Source organism: Phalacrocorax aristotelis, chromosome 3 (assembly GCF_949628215.1).
Source record: "Phalacrocorax aristotelis chromosome 3, bGulAri2.1, whole genome shotgun sequence".
NCBI classification, from domain to species: Eukaryota; Metazoa; Chordata; class Aves; order Suliformes; family Phalacrocoracidae; genus Phalacrocorax; species Phalacrocorax aristotelis.
Window position 1 is genome coordinate 71,713,945 of NC_134278.1, and position 16,030 is coordinate 71,729,974.

At 40.8% G+C, this 16,030-nt stretch overlaps 1 long non-coding RNA gene across 1 annotated transcript in view; it reads left to right on the forward strand.

Moving 5' to 3' along the window:
• LOC142054834 (uncharacterized) overlaps positions 1-15,062 on the forward strand; it is a 38,164-nt gene extending 23,102 nt beyond the window's left edge. Inside the window, exons 2-10 of the long non-coding RNA XR_012659672.1 lie at positions 326-472; positions 1,425-1,548; positions 3,845-3,959; positions 5,846-5,940; positions 7,299-7,427; positions 10,717-10,846; positions 12,452-12,556; positions 13,126-13,215; positions 13,398-15,062. This is a non-coding gene — a long non-coding RNA (uncharacterized LOC142054834). The remainder of the gene's footprint in view (positions 1-325; positions 473-1,424; positions 1,549-3,844; positions 3,960-5,845; positions 5,941-7,298; positions 7,428-10,716; positions 10,847-12,451; positions 12,557-13,125; positions 13,216-13,397) is intronic.
• The last annotated feature ends 968 nt before the right edge of the window (positions 15,063-16,030 follow it).

Consider the following 16,030-nt stretch of genomic DNA (forward strand, 5'->3'; position numbering starts at 1 on the left):
TTTTCCATAGGCTTTGCAAGTTGATGCTGTTGCTGGAAGATTGAGTATTACATATCATTGATGCGAGCTAGATGTGAAAATAAAATCTGATATTTATGAATTGCTGAAATACAAGATCTTAAAATATACTACTTTAAATGGTCATCTCAAAACTAAACATTTTCATTCTTATTTTAGGTTTTCACTATACTTATCTGGCTTATTCCTATTTTCAAATTCATGAAGATAATATCTACACTAAAACTAGGTTTTTGGTTTGAAACTGACTGAAAACCCCAAATATTTTCTTTCTGAATTATTTCCTTTCTCTTTTCCTTCTCCCCAGGCCCCCACTGAGTTTATTTACACATTTGAAGTATCCCAGGCTGTTTTGCATGTACAGTGATAAAATGCAGCAGGGACAGGATCACAATTAACACTGAAACCAATGTTATAAACAACTGGAGAAAAAGAGCACTGCCAGAAGCATGAGGTAACTTGATAATTTTAGGGTAACGGTCTTACTGTTCAGCATGGTTGTGAGTCAGGAAGAAATGAGAGCCCTGACATGTCCTGTTTTCTCTAATTGTTTTTCTGTGAGGATGAACTTGCAAGTAGCCTAGATATATTCTTAGGACTTTGTATCTGCAAGAAAGGAGGACATTAATAAAGGTCTAAAAGTCTCAACTATCATAAAAACATGAAAGGCATTGTTAGAAGCATATCAAAGGTTCAGTTTTGGGCCCCTCACTACAAGAGGGACATTGAGTTGCTGGAGTGTCTCCAGAAAAGGGCAACAAAGCTGGTGAAGGGTCTGGAGAACAAGTCTTATGAGGAGCAGCTGAGGGAGCTGGGGTTGTTTAGTCTGGAGAACAGGAGGCTGGGGGGAGACCTTATGGCTCTCCACAGCTACCTGAAAGGAGGTTGTAGTGAGGTGGGTGTTGGACTCTTTACTAGCAATAGGACAAGAGGAAATAGCCTCAAGCTGCATCAGGGGAGGTTTAGATTGGATATTAGGAAAAATTTCTTCACTGAAAGAGAGGTCAGGCATTGGGACAGGCTGCCCAGAGAGGTGGTGGAGTCACCATCCCAGGAGGTATTAAAAAGACATGTAGATGTGGTGCTTCAGGGCATGGTGGTGTTGGGTTGATGGTTGGACTTTGTGATCCTAGAGGTCTTTTCCAACCTTAATGATTGTATGGTTCTATGAAAGATACCAGTAGCCTCCAAATTTTACCAGCTTCCTTGATTTACTCTCAGTGACAGCCATTTATATAAATGTTCCAAACGAAGATAATTAATTAGTTCAGAACATCCTTGTTCTGAAAAGTAGTACAGAAAAAGAAGCATGCAGATCACTAGTGCTTGTCAAATCACAAAGAAATAAGAATTTAGGCTATTCCCACAGCATAGAAGAAGCTGAAGCAAACACTTTCCTTTTTCAGGCAGACTCTTTGCAAAGGAAACTACAGGAAAATCTACCAGGGCTGATACCTGGCATAGTTTTATAACACATGGACTGTTTAATAGTGTGTTTATTCAGCATCTGTCTGCTCCCAGTTGGTACAGGTATGTGAATTTACACATTTATTTTGGTTTCTATTGGTGTGCTCATTGAGCTCTACGTGCTTAGATGACATAAGTTTCTGAAGGTAAAACTTAATTTTATTATATGTACTTCTGCTGTATGTACTGTGATCTCTAAGTATTGCAATGATGCCTGCAGTATCCTGTCAAGTGTTAGTCTACACCTAGGCAGTGTACTGAGAAATATTTTTTGATAATAAGTACATTTAATTCATTTCACTATAACTGTCCTTTGGTTACAGAACTACAGCCTGATAACAGCAGTTCTTAATCTAAACCAAGCTGCTCTCTACCCAGGTGGATGAGACCATCACTATGGTAGCAAAACACCTGGAATAAACTCCTTGGCCATTGAAAAAACTAGTTTCGCTACTGACTGCAAGAGGACCAGTATTTAGTCTTCTGCTGTCCAGAAGAACAGATAATGAGGCTTTTGTTAAATGCTCTGGCCTACCTCTGCTCTCTTGCAGATGTTTCCCTGGTGAATTTGCCACCTGTCTCAGAAAAAACTAATCTTATGTTTATCAAAATAAAAGACAGGACCCTATATCTTTACACCACATGTTTCCTTTAAAAGAAGATAACATGTTTACCATCTCTGTGCTTCCTCATCTTGCTTGGACTTAACCACCTTGGCTTATCTCCCATGCAAGCTGGTATTGGCAAGTTCAGTAGTTTACACTGAAAATAGTGTAGTCAAAGTATTTTCTTCATTACACAGACAGAATTTCACATGTGCTCTGTATTAATGTCTTTACCTGCAACCAGAACCAAGGACATATGAACTTAAATCCTTTGGCACTCCACTAGTATAAAAATACACTGTCCCACTTTTGAAAAACAATTCAGTCAGTTTTCTGAATGAGTTTCACACAAATGAGAGCGTGTGTTCCTGATGTAAAACCCAGACGTACAAACCATCCCTCATTGATGAGAACGCAACACTTGCCAAAGTCTAAACCTTAGGGAGCAGAACAGGGCTGTGTAAAACATGGACAGATAATACAGGATTACAGTAACAATATTAATGCTAGAATAATACTAGCTACTTGTGCCAGACAGACAAAAAAACAACCTTATAGAAGCTTAGGAGATTCACAAACGCTCAGCCTATAACATGAGCAGCTATTAAAGCTTTGGCTGTATTTCTGGTATTGGTAAACACATTGTTTCTAATTATGAAATCATTAAGGAAATGTCCTTCTCAGCCAGGTAGGTGCAAAGAAGCAGAACCTTTTCATGTTACATACATGCTTTCTGCATTCAAATATAGATAATTGTTCCAAAAAGCCAAGGATGGTCAATGCAGCTGCGTTGCTGTTTCTCATACATCGTCAAAACCTCAACTCTGCCTCATGGGTGTCAGAGATAAAAGTCCCATTAATCCAACATCGGATCAAGTTGTTCAAATTCAACAAGTCACTCCTACGAAAACCTGCTACAGGTGGTACCAGATGACACCTGGACAGGTGGTCATGCTGTTGATGAGGATGTAAGTTAAGGAAATCATAACATGTGGATGGATGGCCTAGAGTGGAAAATTTGGCTGTTATTAGCTTCCCAGGTGTCCTTCAGGGGACATGCTGTCCTGTAGAATGTGCCTTACAAGACATGAGAGACCACCACAGCTTTGGCTGTCTGCTCTTAGGCTGAAGAGAGGATTGATAGTTTAAACACAATGGTGACAACAATTTTATTAATAAAAAATAGGTGCTATGGGGCAATAAGCACATACGGCTATCTCATCCCATTATAGTCCTCTTTGCATGTTAGTAATGATTATTTCCATCTTTTGGCATTTCAGAAGTAAATGGCACTCTCATTCCAGCTCTCCCCTGAATTACTACCACTTCCATGATTGCTGGGACAACAATGCTGGTTTTTAAAGCTCCTGACTTAGACTGCCTCCTGTTCAGGAGCAGACCTTTCCCTTACTTGTTGCAAACTAAAACTTGAGCTCCAGGTACTCAGTCCATCCAAAAGTCAGATCCCAAACACCTCCAGCTGGATCTTACTTTGATGTATGTGAATTATCAGTAAATCCTGTAGCAAAGCCACAGGCCTAAACCTTTTATTTCAAAGAAGGTAAAAAGGAGAAAAGGGATAATTTTTCATTTTGGTTATGCTTTACTATTGTGGCTGCAGGGAAGAGCAAATTCTACAGTTGTCCTAACCAAGTTATTATTCTTTTTTTGTTGTGGGTAGTTTTTTTTGGACAAAGTGTTCATCATCTTTGTAATTTCTGTGAGCTTTCCACTAATGGATGTTCCTCAATTAGCACAGCACAGAACCTGAGTGAATCCATCCCATAGATCCACTAATACTAGCCTTTAATTGATGCAAGCATTTGGAATTTACGGTTGCAGAGCGCGCACAGAAAGCACAAAATACAGGTAAATGTGAGATACCAAGACATCCAAGAAGTACAACACAAATTCAGAGAGTCAAATATTGCAAATTCTACACAGACAATTTGCAGGCTCTTTGAGAAGCAGAAGAAAAAGCATGCTACTGAGATAGGAGTGACAGGAGAAAGATCACCAACTCACGGCTTTATGAAGACAAGAGAAAGAGAGGATTACCCAGAAAGAAATCTTCTTTTTTAGTGTCTGTCATAAAGGTAAAATTAGCACAGAGCTAATAGGGTACAAAAACCCCTTATGCTACTGCTTTGGAAAAACTCCAACAATTTACAATAAATTAAAAAAAATACAAAAGGTTATGCCAATCTTCGTTTACAGTTTTGTGAGCTTACATATTTTTCCTAGAATACTAATCTCTATTTTATTTATTCGCATTAGAGCAATTTCAAAAATTCCTCCTCAGCCATGTCTCATCATGTCATAATTATTCATCTTTCTGAAGGCTTCTAACAGCCTCTGGTTACAACATCATGACATTTTCTAATAAATTACAAAGTGGAAGGATAATTTAGTCTCCATAACCAATTAATCTTTGGCTTCTTAGCAAAACTGTGTTCCAAAAATAATGTGTCCACTAGTCTAGAGGGATCTGGACTCCAATAACCAGTTCACCTCACTCTTTCCCTGGAAATAATCAACTTACCTGAATGCCTTCCAGGTCCAACCAAAAAGGACAAGCCTTAAAGAACATTTGAAAAGGGAGTCTTGCAGCAGCTTCTTTGAACTCTCTGGTCTTCAACAGTAGAGCAGAACAAGGAATGAGTTAGCATCTTGACATGGAGACATAGGAAGGATTGCAATGAACTTGCCTCAGGCTTCCTTTGGAGCAAAATCTCATGCATTTTATATAGACCTTTGGCTAACATCCCCTAAGATCAACAGAAATAGTCCATTGAATTCATGGCTACTAACATGCATACTAAGGACAGGAGGCACCATGATATACAAAAAACAGAAGCAACCAACATATATTTTTGGACTTTGTTACAGCACAGTAATCAAGTTGGCATTCTTGAATTATAGGTATATGAGCACTAGGAGTAAGTATTCTTAATGAAAAACCCAGTTTTGTGGAGCCTAGTCTAATCTGAAGCAACCTTTTGTAAGAGCAGATGTTGGTTCTTGTTTATTTAAACTCAGGTGTCTGCAGTATCTACAAACATGTGTTCTGCCTTATGCAGAGAAGGTCAGTGAGACGTTTTAGGTGTCAAGGGGGAAAGTTCTCACATTTCTGGAATGGTAGAGGGAAGATTTATAAAGTTTTTACTGGCCTGAAGGAAAGAAAGAAAGCAGAAATGTCTGCCAGAGTCATGAGTGGATTGTTGGCTAAATTCATTCAGCGGAGGAGTCTGAAATAGACCATCTCTGCCTTCAGCAGTAGGCGTTAGTGGAGTCATCAAAAATAATTACTACAGAGGAGTCCAGGACATACCTACAGGGAATAAAACTAATCTGAAAATGTAAATTAATTCCACAAAGCACGGATAGAGAAGCCAGCAGTTCTTACACTCCTGGGCTCACACAATGTACTAAGCTCTTATGAAACAAGAACAGAAATACTTTTATTTGAGTCTGGAATAGTACTTATGAACATGCCATTAGAGGAGGACAAAATCACAGACAACAGAGGTTGCTACAGATATACCTATGATCACACTACCCAGGGGTTCTGTGGTAAAACATCCACCCAAAGACACAAGCACGAGTTTCAAACATAGATATGTCCTGTGATGTTTCTAATGAGCTTGAGAAAGTCACTGGTTCTGAAAGAAGCAAACATAAGCAGGGGAAAAAAGGTTCAAACGGTTGAATAGCAGTGGCAGTAGTACAAATTTAAACAACTCTCTCCTCTTTAGGTTTTAAACAAGATCAAAAGGAGGCTCTGCAGTTCCTGAGACACACCATCACAAGTGTGTTTGTGCTCGCCACTTGGCACTATCCTATAAACAAGGTACAGAACACCATAGGAACCATGACGCAGCCATTTCCCACAGCAGCCCTTTCTCCCTCCTCATAAACAAACCCAAAGCTGCGTGTATTCTTCACAGCTGCTGTGGCCTCTCCTCAGGAGCTCACATGAAAGCACTTTGACTGTGTTTTGCATTAGCTTGCTCCCAATGCCAAACAGCCTCCGTACTTCCAAAGCACATACCGCAAACCCCTGCTCTGGGAGGGGAGCCAGTGAGGTCACGGGCAGCCCACAGCCCGGGGCTCGCCCACATGCCTGCCGGCCTGCTGCATGGAGCCCGATCCTCAGGCTGTCTGTCCAGGCAGGGAAGACCCCTCTCTGACTGTGCCATCGACAGCAAGCCCTCCTAAGGTTGTGTTTTGCTGGGGAACGCTGACAGGCTCTGGCGTTATCCAGAGGGGACGCTCCGTACGCCTGCCTTCGAGCAGCTTGAGCACCTGGGAACGGTGGTGCTGGCAGCCAGAGCTGCTTGTTTGAGGCTGAGTGTTAAAGCTCTGGCCTTCCCACTGCACTGACAAGTTTCCATGGTTAAATCAGTCAGGCCCCAGGCACATGTAATTCTTCAGGGTTGTTAAAAATTGATTAATCCCATTTTGGCGATGGTCAAACTCTCAAATGAACTGTTATACAGAAATGATTTTCATTCCTTCCTTTCTGAGGAGCTGCTCCTATACTGCCCCTCTGTTGCTCTGGCTGCAGGCAACTGCTTGACCTCAAAACGGACAGGCAGTGCTAGTTCGGTTTGTATGAAGGACATATGAAAGGAATTCAAAACTATGTTTCTCAGTCTGTGCCTCCTCTCTCCCCATAGGAAGTTAACTATAAATATATGCAAAAGCAAAGATAATTGACATGTAAAATAGATAATAAAAAGAATGCCATGAGCTCACCCTAGCTATTTTTGCAAGGTAAAACTTGTGGCAATTCTACCAACTTACATACTGGTTTTCCTCATCCCATTTTGGCAAAATGTCCCACTTCACCTTTCTTTTTTGACCAGTAGTACCTCTTCCCGCAGTCCCAATACAATGTTGTATAAACTCTACGTATTCCAGAGAGTAAATACTTTCATAGATTAAGCAAAAATATGACCATGTAAGAGCTGAATAGTTCTAACAAGCCTGATGCTATCCCCTAGTTTAGCTTTTTTAGAGAAAATTAGATATATTTTTAAGTCAAAAATCTTTCTGATCATATAGTGGATAGTCTCCCAATTGAATCTTCCAGCATGGGGACTGCTTTGGGCCTCTGGACATGTCACTGAGAAGATGTGCTTTATGCCCAGGTGGCTTGGCAGGAAACTAGAGCTGTAAAAGCACACTTTCTTTACCTATTCACAGGTAATTATTTGATAAAACATGAATTTAAAGGGCAGAGTAAGTGCTAAGCTACTGTCCATCCAGACTTTCTCCAGGAAAACAGCCTTACAAGCTTTCACCTTTGGGACAACAGAACTTACCATCTGAAAGGTAAATGGGAAGAAAACAGTTGTGTGTTTTGAGCACATACTGCATTTTGGTTTCTAATTCTAATGTTCACCTCAGACCTGGTTCCACTAGAAAACTTCAATGCATTTTGATAAGAACAGGATTTGAAACTCTGTTGTGGTAAGAATATGGTAAAAAAATTACAAAATTTTTTAGAGAGACATCAGATTCATTTCCCTTCTGGCTTGAGCTAAAGCTTAGAGGTGGAGGAGAGAAAAAAATAGCTCCTGTAATTGAGCCTTTCAGAGAAGGACTTAAAACTACGTCCTGTCTACTCACAGTGGCTGGGTAGGACAAGCTTTCATTGCCCCAGAGGGAAAGGAATAGGCATGAACAGGAAGCCAGAAGGCACATTGAATTATCAAGAAAAGTTGTTTTGAGGTGGGGCAGGGAGGAAAGGGGGAGAAACAAACTGTCTGTCCAGGTCCAGAGAAATGCCCAACATCTGAAGGATAGAAAACCACTGCCATCTGTCACCACAAAAACAAAACAAAACAAAACAAACCCAACCCAAACCATAAAAAACCCCGAAAACAAATAAACAATAGAAAACCAACAAGGATGTGAGAAAAGGGTTAAACCACAAAGGGTAAACAGATCTAGCAGAGAGGACACCTCAAGGACAAGTCTCTCCATCAGAGTGCTGAAAGATATGAACCATGTGGAGAATCAGGGACAGGTAGATAATATCAAAAGTAGACTGGATTGCACAGTGTGTTTCAGACACAAAGACACCATCTGCAGTGTGGTGATGAAAAAAAAAGCTAGTCAAACTTCAGAGAATGGAGAATAGCCCATGGACGTCAAGTAGGAAAAGTTCCATTCATTCAGCTTGTCTTAATCTCTGCCAGTCATGGCTGTGAAGGGACAGACCCTCTTCACACTAATGTCACCTTCCAGGTCTCAGCCTTCTATTGCTCATTCCTGGATGTTAGCTCCAAACATAAAACCATTACAAAATAGTCTATGTCTGACTAGAGCATCCAACGTGAATGCACAAATCCTTCCACGTTAATAAACTAACAAGGTGGCATGAGAAGCTATGAAGCTATTCTAATAATGCATGTCTAATATATGGAAAAAAACACAGCTGCTGTTAACTCTTTACATAAAACTGAGAGTCAAATGCCATATGTCTGACCTGGGCTTCCTCCTAGAAGGGATGGCTGAAAGCTTGCTCTGCAAGCTAGAACTCAAACCCCACAGCATGGTTCACTTGAAGAATTGAATCTCTCTGGATATGTACAGTTACAGAGAGAACCTTCCCTCACTAGAAAGGGAGGAAAGGATGCTCTGATCTCCTCCCCCTCACAAATGAGGGGAAAAGTCTATGAATGATCCCCGAGGTCCCTTCCAACCTGTGATTCTGTGAAATGAATGCAAGGCACAGAGGGACAAAAGGTATCACAAAAGGTAACTTCAGAAGGTTAGGTCAATAAACCTGAAGTACGTCAATAAGCCACTTTACATTTTAACAGCCCTTACCCAAACAAGACTATTTCATTTGGATAGTTTGCTATCGGAAGGCCAATAGTTTAAGTGCATCACATAAACAGCAACCCAATTAAAGTTACCTCAGCAATGCATGGATACTGTTCAAATAACTCTCCCAAGCAACATAATGGTCTTAAAATGGCACCCTTTATAATCGCAAAGGTGACCACCAGAGAGATGAAAGGTGAAAGGCACAGCCCTTTACCCACAAAGTCTGCTTCCTTCAAAATGAAACTGTATTGTTTTTAATGCTTTGGCATGTTCTTGGTGTTTTTTTCTCCTGCTCTGCAGTGAGATCAGACTACAGGAGGAAAGGCACTGTGTTAACGCTGCAGTGTCTTAAGGACTATTTTTATTTCCTGATTTATTTCTGACCTCCTGATTTTTTTGTGCTTGACCTTTTACATGAAGACAAGCAAAACAGTACATTTCATCTGCCAGTTCAGTGCATTTTCTTTTCTCCACTCACAGAATTATAGGGTTTTAAGTGAACGTCAGCTATTCTGCCCGCAGGCTTTCACTTCACAGCAAGAGTATACCTGGCCTTTTCTTTCCTCGCTGGTAATAGCTTTTGTTAAGTAAGGGGTTGTTTACCAAGCAAAAGCAGCTCAGACTCTCAGAGTTATGCTGAGTGACAATGTTTTGGAAGTGGGTTTGCCCTGGGAGTCAAAATTGGTGACATGTAGTCAGGTATTTTCTTAGAGAAATTGGCTTTTTAGCAAACCTGCACATTTCTCATCATGGTTCCTTTGAACCATGGTAATGAACAGCACACAAGCATGTTCCCAATTGTGGGTTATCATACTGCCTTGTGCCCAGAAACTGCTGTTCTGTTTCGCCTTCCCTCACCAGCAATTCACTCTACAGTTCTATGTGCACCCAAGGTTAATACAGATACTTCTGTGCTAAATCCACCCATGTACTGAACTAGGGAGAGACAGAAAGACATTAAGGTTTGAGAACCTCATCATTGTATTAGCATCAGGGAATCTGACAACATGTCACCCTTCCCTCTTCCCCTTGCTGTCACAGTTCCCTAAACTGTCAGCCCTCAACTCTATCCTGTCCCCAGTCCTCCTGCTTCTTATACCTGTATCCAGAGCTTCTGGAACAACAGGAGCATGAGGAGAGTCACAGGTAGGACAGTAGCTGAGGTGTCTGCTGCACAGGAGCAAATAGGTTCAGGTCTCGTCAGCTTCAAACAAGGCTGCTGCCTCTGGGAAGACTGAAAGCTGAACAGGCCATCGTACAGTCTTCTCCTTCTTAATCTCCTCCTATTCTGACAAGACACTTGAACTCCCTCAGTTATCACTGCTGCATTCGCAGCCTCCTTTCTGAAAGCTCTGTTTGTCTCTACTGCCTACACAGGTAAAAGAGGTGGACCTCATTCCCACCATCCTGCTACAAAAAGGGACCAGCAACAGCACTGGCCTGAGACAGGGAGGCTTTTCTTTGTGGTTAGAAGTTGATCCTGGGACACCCCATCCTAGGATCTTGGGACTCAGGGGCCTTGAAGCTGTTTAGAGAAGCGGGACAGAGGTACCATGGAAGGTGCTGGGTGCAGGTTTGCCAATGGTGCCAAAGTTCCTCCTTAGGAATCCATGGGTTCCTCGTTAGGGTGCAGGACACCGCAGCACCAGGCAGAGGGGCAGCAAGGTGTTTATGCAGGTCTTGGGCAAGAGCCCCAGGAGAACCCCTGTGGCTTCTTTTTCCCTATCTGATATATAGCATATACATAGGTATTTGATAACCTGTCTTAGAAACTTCCTGTCTGCAGTTTCCACGTGTCCTGCTGCCCAGCATGAAGGCAGATGTAGCAGGCAACTGACTCCACCTGACAACCACCACATGGCTAAAGCCTTGTCTGCCACTTTCCTTGTTTGTGTCACAACAGAGGACCCAAGAAGGTGAGTCTGAGCAACTGTCCTCTTCACTCTCTCCTTGTGCATAACAAATGACCTGTAGCCCATTGACTATCAGAGTAAGGATGATATCTTTCTTCATCCTAGTTATTTTGTGATTAAAATGACTGGGAGTCCTCCTCTTCTCTGTCTGAAAGCAGCTTCACCCAAGTTTCTTCCAGCCTGACACCCGCAGTGTGCGAACCATTAGGAGCTCCTGCCATAACGATAACATTTTCAGTCAGCCTTTAGAAATAGCAGTGTCATTTTCCTATTCTCACAACTGTGACAACAGAAAATGAAGGCCCAGTTAAATTAACTTAGCTGGTATCTACAGTGTAATAAAAATTTCCTTATAACAAATCTGAATGTCTCTGGTTTTCTCCATGTATTCAAAATTCAAACAATGTTTTTCTTTACTCAAAACAAGTCATTGAACTCTCAAAATGGCAATTCTGCTGCAGAGGTGTTCTTTGTCATATGGACTTTAAACATTACTTTTATTTTGCTATTAAAGATTGTACTTAATGATCTTTCCCACTACATTTCTGTTTTCAGAGCTTAGGAAGGACCATTGATTCAGCCTGTTGCTCTATTCCCACCCCATGTGCTGGTACTAAAATGCCCCTTGCAGCCTCATCCACACTGAAAAATTAGGTCCCTTTAACAATAGCAACAAGATATTCCCATCTTCTCCAAGTAGAGATGCAGTAGTACTGGTACAAATGTGCCGTATAACAGCATGGTTAAGAACATAAGAAAGCCACAAGCGCATCAAAAATAACATTTAGCACAGTGTCCTGTGTCTGACAGTGGCCAGCAAGGGATACCAGGGAGGATACCACCTCAGCTATTACAGTCTTGTGCTGGTAAAATGGAAGTGTCACACTCTGCTGGCGCAGATAATAACGGGGTGGTATCACTCACACCAATGTGGTCTATTCCTGTTATGAAGTGACAGGAATGACAGTGAAATTCATTACACTGATAACTTTGTGTAGTCTTGTAACTTCTACCAGCGTAACTCTTTCAGTGATATGTCAGTCCCTTACATGGGGACAGACACAAAGAAAACCTCCAGTTAGGAAGTCAGGCTAACATGCTGACAACACTCTGGTCAGAGGGAGAAAGGGAATATGGTGGAGCCTGCTCAAGGAAAGTTGAAGCCAGGTTTCCTAAAATAAACAGAAATTTATCCAGTATCACCCAGACTGGTTTACCAACCGTCAAAGCTATGCAGATACGGATAGTTTGGCACTACATGCCAAAACCATGACTGAGATCAGATAACACCTTTCCTCCTAATCACAGCCTTCAAGGAATAGTGGGCTAAACAGTTGCAAGATAACTGCATGGCAAACAAAAAACACTATTTTGCAGACTGTGTCTCTTTCTATTGAAATATACAACTTTGAACAAAGAAGGAACCAGTATTCTCTCTGTTAATGACCCACAGGGTTTGATAAATTTACAACAAATCACTGGCTCTCCTATTATATGCCTTATAATCACAAGTACATCCATCTAAAACCCTCCCTGCCTATTTTCTGTTCATTACATTGACCTGACCATTCACATTCCCTTTCTGCCACTATCTTCACTCTTTTACAGGAGGCTGAAGCAAACCAGTTTGAGAGTCATCTACAACATTACAGAAAAAGAGCATTACTGAATGAAGGCCAAGGTCAACTAATGCCATGGAGATCCTGCTAGAAGGTAAACCCATATGATCTTTCAGTATGATTCCTGCCCACTTCTTCAGTGTAAGGCAGCCCCTCCCCTTCCTTTTTCTGTCCTAATGAACAGAAAAATCAGTGCTTTCAACAGTAACAGCCCTCAGGAAGCACTTCCCTTGTTGATCCTAAATACAGTGGACTGCACCAGTCATCCCAAGAGACAGGATTCATCATGTCAGTCTTCTATGTTTTTTGACGGTTTACTTAAACTATCTCCTGCAACTATTAAAATGTTAAGCTAGATTATCCAGCAGTGTTCAATCACATGGTCATGAGTCATTAGGTCATGTGGTAAATCAGGCCAAGCACTTCTTGTAGGAATACACCTGCATGCTAATTTTAAAATAGGTTCTCTGCAGTTCCCCATTTATGAACCTATGAGACAGTTCCCATTCATGCTTTGCAAGCACAGCTTACCCACTGGGTTGCTCAGTACAGATCAGTGCTGGTTTTTGCGTAGACAAGTGATGTGGTGAAGGCAACTTGCAACATTAAATATCAGTGGGCACCAGCAGCTAATGGAAGTTTTCTCATCTTTCCCTTTCTTAGTGTTGGTACTGGAAACCACCTGCTAAGCCACTAGAGAGTCATACAGTTTTGTGTCACAGAAACACAAGGAAGATACCTCAAGGGGACAAGGTAAGTCAATCCAATGTTCACCCTCATCTCATTTTACTATCTCCTGAATAATGTTTACATTACAGTACTTATAATAGTTTACTTACATAATTGTCCAAATCCTCTGTAATCTACACAACCTTGAAGAATATTTCAGCCCTTTCTAGGAAATTAAAGGCCAGTTTATTCCACATTTCTTTCAGGTAATTACCTCAGTTCTTTGAAATGCTGACATCAATGCAGATTGATTGATTGATCAGAGATACTGGAAAAAGGAGAGGCATTGAAGGAACTGGAAGAGGAATATCCTGCATTTGCCTCTGAGGCCACAAAAACAGCAGCGGGAAGGAAGAGAGTCACATGAAAGCACGTCTCCTCCAGACAGCATCTATCCAGATGACAAAAGAAATTTAAAATAAATGTTTATGCCACAGGAAACAACAGGAAAACAGGAACTTTCCTGCATAGCATCAGGGAAGCAAATGCATGTTTCAGAAGAAGGCTCTAATTACAGCTTTTTAGCTATTTGAAGTCCCCTTAAGCTTGTAATGTTTCAGAAGCAGAGGAATACAGAATTGTCAGTCCAAAAGATACATTGCATCTAGGATTTTGCCTTTTTTTTTTTTCTTTCTCTGCTTCTTCTTTAGAGTCTGCCAATAGCTACCCTGGATACCTACAAATAAAGTAGTGTTTCCTGGCACATTTACCAAGATATGCATTTTGAATGGCTTCCAGAAGCATAGATTAAATGTGCTTTAAGTGCCAACAGCCATAGCCATACCCCAAACTTTTGGTGCTTCTTTAATGTTATCTCCTCACACAAGTTTCCACTCCCACCATGCTCATGACTAGAACCGTACTCCTCTAGTATTAAATCCCCTGCTGTATGCAATTACGTTTACTGTATATTACTTTATCAAAGTCTGTCTATGTTTTTTTATACTGTCTTTGTCAGCACAATATCTGAACCATCTATTTATTTTAACAGCCCCCAAAAGATAATCATAGCACTTTTTTATGATATTTGGGCACTCAGAAAGCACACCAGAGCCTAACTCTCATTAAAATTAATTCAAAGTAGGCACCCATGTCTAGACAGATTAAATGCCAATGTATTGTTTCCTATAAATTAAGCTTTTCTAAAAGCCTACAGACAGAAAATGTTCCTGAGGGATCTGTCTCCTTGCCTGTTCACTTTAGCTTGAAACGTTGGTTTCCACCAACAGGTCCATCAGTCCAGCATGGAGTAACTTCTGGGAGCTGTGACAGCCTGAGGTGAGACAGTCTGGTAAGCACGACCAATGCTATTTGCGCCAAATTTATGAAAAACCAAAATCTTTTGGTGCTAAGAAGTGGCTGATATATTTACGAGTAGTTGAAACCATCTGTATTTAAAAAAAAAAATAAAAAGAGTATTTTTTTTAGGTGTATTACACTGCCACAGTCAAGCCAGGTTCAGATTTTTCTTAAAAATGTTTTTCATGTGGTCAGAACCAGTCCTCAAGAAAAAAGACCAAGACAATGCAGACAGTTAGCAACAAATGACCAAAACCATCAAGACAGTGACAGAAACCACTTTGAACTACCCCTTTTAAACTTTAGCCACTGACCCAGCTTCTCTTCATCCAGACAGAAATGGTCTGAAGGCTGGCAGGAGGCAATTGTCCTTCTCCTGCAAGCACACTCATACCCCTGCCATCTTGAGTCCATGACAGCTTATGATTTCCTCTTCTAAGTCCCCAGGGATACCAAACAGGATGCAAGAGTCTTGCTCTGTGTAGTCAGGGACATCCCGAGTGTGTACACCTGGAGTGTATACTGCTTGAAAGTCAGACTGCTTCTGTCAGCACATATTCAAAGTGAACAGATGAATCTGTGTGTCTCAGTATTTTATCCATCAAGGCAGGAAGCAGGAAATTCTGCCTCAAAAGTAGATCTGTCAATATTTCCTGAAATCTTTGGCTGTAATGAAGTCTTGTGCATGTTCTGGTTTTTCAGAGGCCACTGGTAATTTCTCCCTTTAAACTAAAAAGAAGGCAAGAATTACATTGTTAGACTTTAAATAGATGGGTTTTTTCTGTTTGTTCTTTGAAAGTTTTATTACAGAACCTCTCTCCTCTTTTTACCATCTGACTGATAGGAAATCAAAGGATTATAAAATGGAAAACATCTGATTGTAGAGATGAAGCAATTAGTTGGCATCCATAACAACAGCATATTATTACTGACAAAAGCATGTCTTCAGACTAGGATCCTTAAATAGAACATTGCAAAAAAAAAATTGCATACCAACCAGGGCTAAGATCTTAATGGGAGAAAGTAACGGCAAACTAACTGATACTAGCTTTACTTATTACACTAGTTTAACGTATTTGCTCTTTGCCCTTGGAACATTTTGTTGCATATGATAACTACATAACAAGGAAACACTTCAAAAGTGTTTAAAAAAAATGGAAATAATCTGGTAAAATAAGTCTTATGTCTATTAGGCTTAATGTTCCTGCATGTATTTAATAGTACTGCATAGCCAGGAGGCCACCCTGTGCTGCACATCAAATACATAAAAATAATTTTTTTTTCCTGGGCCAGAGGACATAGTAAATATCTTACAACAAATATGCCATTAAAAGCCATTAAAATGGATTTTGAGAAGCATTTTTAGTGATACACTTAAAACAGTTTGAAACCATGTCGGGGTGGGGGGGTGGGGTCATCAGAATTCAAGTTGTTTTAGAGACTTCTGTGGCAACAGAGTCAGCGAGGTGTCTCTGGGCCTTGTTTGTCCTCTCTGCACAAAGCTCTAGTTTCAGAGTCAATGCTGCAAAAAAAAAGTTAA